Source organism: Thalassophryne amazonica, chromosome 1 (genome assembly GCF_902500255.1).
Source record: "Thalassophryne amazonica chromosome 1, fThaAma1.1, whole genome shotgun sequence".
Taxonomy (NCBI): domain Eukaryota; kingdom Metazoa; phylum Chordata; class Actinopteri; order Batrachoidiformes; family Batrachoididae; genus Thalassophryne; species Thalassophryne amazonica.
In genome coordinates, this window is record NC_047103.1 from 19,609,026 (window position 1) to 19,615,832 (window position 6,807).

Genomic DNA, 6,807 nt, shown 5'->3' on the forward strand with positions numbered 1-6,807 from the left:
AGGTTAATAATGAAATTTTTCATTAACCTACTGGAAAAAAAAATTGTATGTGAAATTGAAGCACTAGCAGCATAAAGAGTATTAGGCTAAACAGCGCGGCTAGATACAGTGTATCCAGAAACTATTCACAGCGCTGCACTTTTTCCACTTTGTGTTGCAGCCTTATTCCAAAATGGATGGAATTAAAAAAAAAAAATTCCTGAAAATGCTGTACACAGTACCTCATAATGACAATGTGAAAAGTTTGAGTTTTTTTTGCAAATTTATATATAAAAAAATTAAGAAATCACATGGATGTAAGTATTCACAGCCTTTGCCATTATGCTCAAAATTGAGCTCAGATGCATCCTGTTTTCACTGATCATCCTTTAGACATTTCTACAGCTTAATTTGCATCCACCTGGGGCAAATTCAGTTGAGTGGACATGATTTGGAAAGGCACACACACCTGTCTACATACAGTGGGGAAAATAAGTAAGTACCAGGAAATATGTCAGGTTTGACCTCACCTAGACATACAAGAAATAACTCAGAGTTGAGATGTCTTTAGTGAGCTTTGCAAAGGAGAGAAACAGCAGAGGCTGGCAGCTTTGTGCAGTTTCTCTAACTGTGACCTCCTCGCGGGGCCCTTTTATTGTGTAAAGAAAACAAAAGATAAGTGTGGCTACATGAGTCCATGGTTGCAACATGTGCTATTAGTCATGTGCAGATGCGTTTGCAAACAACTGAATCATTCCAATCTTGTACAGAGTGACAACTGAATCATTCTAATCTTAGGTACAGAGTGACAACTGAATCGTTCCAATCTTAGGTACAGAGTGAGCAAAGCTTGCTAAATGTCAAACTGTAAACAGGCTGCAGCTGTGAATATCTGAGAGAAACAGTTTGCAGATTTTAAGATACAGAAAGAACAATTTGAAATGAGCAGATGTAATAGATGATAATAAATGATAAACATGTTTTTACAGTATAATTTATCTAACAGACCCCCTGTCAGTTTTGCAGGTTTTCCCACCAACAAAGAATGGAGAGGTCTGTAATTTTTATTGTAGGTACACTTCAACTGTGAGAGACAGAATCTAAAAAAAAAAAAAAAATCCAGAAAATCACATTGTATGATTTTTAAATAATTGCATTTTATTGCATAAAATAAGTATTTGACCCCCTACCAACCAGCAAGAATTCTGGCTCATACAGACCTGTTAATTTTTCTTTAAGAAGCCCTCTTATTCTGCACTCTTTACCTGTATTAATTGCACCTGTTTGAACTTGTTACCTGTATAAAAGACACCTGTTCACACAATCAATCACACTCCAACCTGTCCACCATAGCCAAGACCAAAGAGCTGTCTAAGGACACTAGGGACAAAACTGTAGACCTGCACAAGGCTGGGATGGACTACAGGACAACAGGCAAGCAGCTTGGTAGAAGACAACAACTGTTATGATTATTTATTAGAAAGTGGAAGAAACACAAGATGACTGTCAATCTCCCTCGGTCTGGGATTCCATGCAAGATCTCCCTTTGTGGGGTAAGGCCGATTCTGAGAAAGCTCAGACCTACACAGGAGGACCTGGTCAATGACCTGAAGAGAGCTGGGACCACAGTCAAAGATTACATTAGTAACACACAATGCTGTCATGGTTTAAAATCCTGCAGGGTAGCAAGGTCCCCCTGCTCAAGCCACCACATGTCCAGGCCTGTTTGAAGTTCACCAGTGACCATCTGGATGATCCGGAGGAGGCATGAGAGCAGGTCATGTGGTCAGATGAGACCAGAATAGAGCTTTTTGGAATCAACTCCACTTACCATGTTTAGAGGATGAGAACAACCCCAAGAAAACCATCCCAACCATGAAGCATGGGGGTGGAAACATCATACTCTGGGGGTGCTCTTCTGCAAAGGGGACAGGACGACTGCACTGTATTGAAGGGAGGATGAATGGGGTCATGTATTGTGAGATTTTGGCAAACAACCTCCTTCCCTCAGTAAGAGCTTTGAAGATGGGTCATGGCTGGGTCTTCCAGCATGACAATGACCCCAAACGCACAGCCAGGGCAACTAAGAGGGGGTCAGTAAGAAGCATTTCAAGGTCCTGGAGTGGCCTGGCCAGTCTCCTGAACTGAACTCAATAGAAAATCTTTGGAGGGAGCTGAAACTCCAAATCTCAAAGATCTGGAGAAGATCTGTATGGAGGAGTGGACCAAAATCCCTGCTGCAGTATGTGAAAACTTGGTCAAGAACTACAGGAAACGTCTGACCTCTGTAATGGCAGACAAATGTTTCTATACCAATTGCTATGGTCTGTTTTTCTAGGGGGTCAAATACTTATTTCATGCAATAAAATGCAAATTAATTATTTAAAAATCATAGTGTGATTTTCTAGATTTTTTTGATTCTGTCTCACAGTTGAAGTGTACCTACGATAAAAATTACAAACCTCTCCATTCTTTGTAGGTGGGAAAACCTGCAAAACTGACAGGGGGTCAAATACTTATTTTCCCCACTGTATAAGGTCCCACAGTTGACAGTAGGGTTGAGACGGATACTTGTTTCAGATGAGTATCCTGTACGGATAAAGAATTTTTGACGAGCACAAGCATGATACGAGTAAAACTAGTCAATATCTGTGCTCATGCTGAAGGAAAATTCTGAATGGGTAACTGTCTTCACGCTCTGTAATTGGCCAGTCACACACAGCGCCTGCCCCTCCCTACACAGACACGTCTCTGCACCCAGACTTCACTCGCACACACGCAGACAGGAACTGATCTCTTTCTCTGTACTAGTCTTGACTCTACCTCACGTTGCTCTCAGTAGTCCGTATGTTTTCTTCAGCTTGCCTCTGTGTATGATATTTAAAGTTACTTGAACTTGTTTTGTAACGTAGGCGGTGCATTTGACAAGACAGAGCTGAAAACTGCTCGTGTCGCATTGATCACTGGCTCCACCCTGGTCCTTTTTTTTTTTTTTTTTTTTTTTTTTGGCTGTTTGTTTACTCTTAGTTTGGCTGGTGATATAAATTCAGTTGGAAGATTTTGTTCGTACTGAACGCGGTGCATTTGAGAAGACTACAGTGAACAAGACGACATTATTTCCCTGTTTGTCATCACTGAATATTTGCATGAATCACCAAGTTCACACAGATCATTAAAAAATAAGCAGTCTTAGAACAACCTCTCTCACTCAGTCTCACACACACACACACACCTTAATCAGCATTGTTTAACTTTGTGCGGGGAAAAAATGCCAAGAACATTAGGTAGTAAAAATAATAGAAAGAAAAAAATCAGTTTGATCATAAAATAAAAAAAAAAAAAATTGTTGAGTATGACAACTCTTGTTCATGCACACTTAATTCATAATTTCCTACTACATTGAATGTCAATTCTGAGGCTGTTATTCATTCATACACTTAAGAATATTCATGTTCTGAATTTATAAAAAAACTTGTTCTGTAAAATAGCTCCTTTGCTATTGTGATCAAAAACATTGAATCTCAATTTGTGAGGCTGCTCTGTAAATATTCATCCATACACTTAAGAATATTCATGTTCTGAGTTCATAATGAACTTGTTCTGTAAATAGTTCCTTTGCTGTTGTGATCAAAAACATTGATTTGAATCTCAATTTTGAGGCTGTAAAATAGTTTTCAAATAACTTCTGATCAATCCATACCAATTTCAGGCTTAAAATAATGTACCAATTTAAGCCCCACCCATTTCCAGTTAAACCACGCCTATGTTCAGTTTAGGCCCTGCCCACTCAAAGTACAGATACAGATAATTTAGATGGTTGAACAGATACAGATAGTGGTGCACTCACTCATTCCTAGTTGACGGTGTATGTCAGAGCACAAACCAAGCATGAAGTCAAAGGAAACGTCTGTAGACCTCCGAGAGAGGACTGTCTCAAGGCACAAATCTGGGGAAGGGTACAGAAACATTTCTGCTGCTTTGAATCAGCACAGTGACCTCCATGGAAGAAGTTTGGATCCACCAGGACTCTTCCTAGAGCTGCCCACACATCTAAACTGAGCTATTGGGGGAGAAGGGCCTTTAGTGAGGGATGTGACCAAGAACCCGATGGTCATGCTGTCAGAGCTCCAGCATTCCTCTCTATAGAGAGAACCTTCCAGAAGGACAACCATCTCTGCAGCAATCCACCAATCAGGCCTTTATGGTAGAGTGGCTAGATGGAAGCCACTCTTTATTAAAAGGCACATGAACACCATGAGGAATAAAAGTTTCTGGTCTGAAGAGACAAAAGGTGAACTCTTTGGCATCAATACCAGGCATCATGTTTAGAGGAAACCAGGCACCATCCGTACAGTGAAGCATGGTGGTGGCAGCGTCATGTTGTTGGGATATTTTTCAGTGGCAGGAACTGGGAGACTAGTCAGGATCGAGGGAAAGATGAATGCAGCAATGTACAGAGACATCCTGGATGAAAGATTGGGGCGGTAGTTCATCTTTCAGCAGGACAATGACCCTAAGCAAACAGCCAAGATATGAAATGAGTGGCTTCAGGACAACTCTGAATGTCCTTCAGTGGCCCATCCAGAGCCCAGGCCTGAATCTGATTGAATTCAGAAATTAGAAAATGGCTGTGCACCGACACTCCCCATACAACCTGATGGAGTTTGAGAGGTGCTGCAAAGAGGGATGGGCAAAACTGCGCAAAGATGGGTGCACCAAGCTTGTGGCATCATATTCAAGAAGACTTGAGGCTGTAGTTGCTGCCAAAAGTCCAGCAACAAAGTGTTTTTTTTTTGTTTTGTTTTTTTAATTTTGAATAAATTTGCCAACATAAAAAAAAAAATCTTATTTCATGTTGTCATTATGGGGTGTTGTGAGTAGAATTGAGGGGAAAAACAAATTTACTCCATTTTGGCATAAGGCTGTAACATAACATGGGGAAAAAGTGAAGCACTGAATACTTTCTCGGTGCACCGTAGAATATTCTGCCCCAGGATTTCTGAAGGCAGCCTGAAATACTTTGGCTGGTTGCTTGAGCAAAATAGTCCAAGATGGTGGAACAAACTTTGAGACTGCTGTATTTCTGTATAAGTCTAATGTTTTGGCTTTTTTCCTGCATTTTGTAAAAGTTAATGAGAAGTAAACACTTCTAAATGTAAAATATGTGCTTATTGTAACCAGATAATACCTCTGAGGGGATTTACAAGACATCTTACAGACATGTTAGCATGCTAACGAATGATTCAGTAACATCACCATGACGAGCTCTACTAAAATCAGTTGAACTTTGGGTCCATCAAGAAGTCAAGCATGGAGGAAATGCTCATAGTGACACTGTCTGGTTTCCCCGTCCTTTGTAATATATTGTTAAACATTGTGCACAGCAGTGGCAACGGACCACGAGCTGGCCACACCCCAGGAAGGACCAAGCATTATGCTTGAGAGCAGAAGATCCTCGGTTCACAGTCCAGCCTGACTGAAAAATCACTAAGGGCCCTTGAGTAACCTCTTTAATCCCCTAGTTGCTCCCAGTGTGTAGTGAGTACCTTGTGTTGCAGCACCTTATACGTCAGGGTGAATGTGAGGCATTATTGTAAAGTGCTTTGAGCGTCTGCTGCAGATGGAAAAGGGCTATATAAATGCAGTCCATTTACCATTTGTATGTGTTTGTGTAGTGTAAGTGATCACAGGATTTTGTTTGGAGCCCTATGGTTTTCTCATCTGTGGTTAGCAGGCTGCAATTTCATGAGCAGCACAAGGCTTAAGTTAAGGTCCTTCCAAAATAATAATATTACTATATCACAAAATAATTGGTTAAATTGATAATGAGCAGATAATTTTTAGGTTTTAGTTCAAATAGTGATTTGCACAGCAAATGCAGTACTTTTTAAATGCTATTATCACATTTTTCTTCCAGATTTGTGTCTGTGTTGTGTCCAATAAAGGATGCAAATATGAAAAACTGATTTCCTACAGCAGACACTGACGTACATAAGATTCATGTACAGTGTTCATTTTGAGGGAGCCCGGGCATCACCCGGGTGTGAGAGCTCACTGACATTTTTGATTAATTTTCTTTTGACGGTACAGTCGTGATACACTCTGAATTCTGAAGTTGTCACCTGGCTTCAGCAGATGGATGGGTACAGACCGGTTGTCAGGACCCAGGACAAATCTGTAGTGTAGTGATTGCAGCAATGTGCAGCAACCACGTGTAGTCCCAGACTTGACCAGATTTTCTGAAATACATGAAGTAAAATTCAGCCCAGTCAAGATGACACCCCAAACAAAAGTCATAAGCACTAATAGCCAAAAAAATAAATAAAAAAAAAGGTCCAGACATCTCCTACAGTAGTGTTCAGAATAATAGTAGTGCTATGTGACTAATAAGATTAATCCAGGTTTTGAGTACATGTCTTATTGTTACATGGGAAACAAGTTACCAGTAGATTCTCACAAATCCAACAAGACCAAGCATTCATGATATGCACACTCTTAAGGCTATGAAATTGGGCTGTTAGTTATAAAAAAAAAAAAAAAGTAGAAAAAGGGGTGTTCACAATAATATTAGTGTGGCATTCAGTCAGTGAGTTCGTCAATTTTGTGGAACAAACAGGTGTGAATCAGGTGTCCCCTATGTAAGGATGAAGTCAGCACCTGTTTAACATGCTTTCTCTTTGAAAGCCTGAGGAAAATGGGACGTTCAAGACATTGTTCAGAAGAACAGCGTAGTTTGATTAAAAAGTTGATTGGAGAGGGGAAAACATACGCAGGTGCAAAAAATTATAGGCTGTTCATCCACAATGATCTCCAATGCTTTAAAATGGA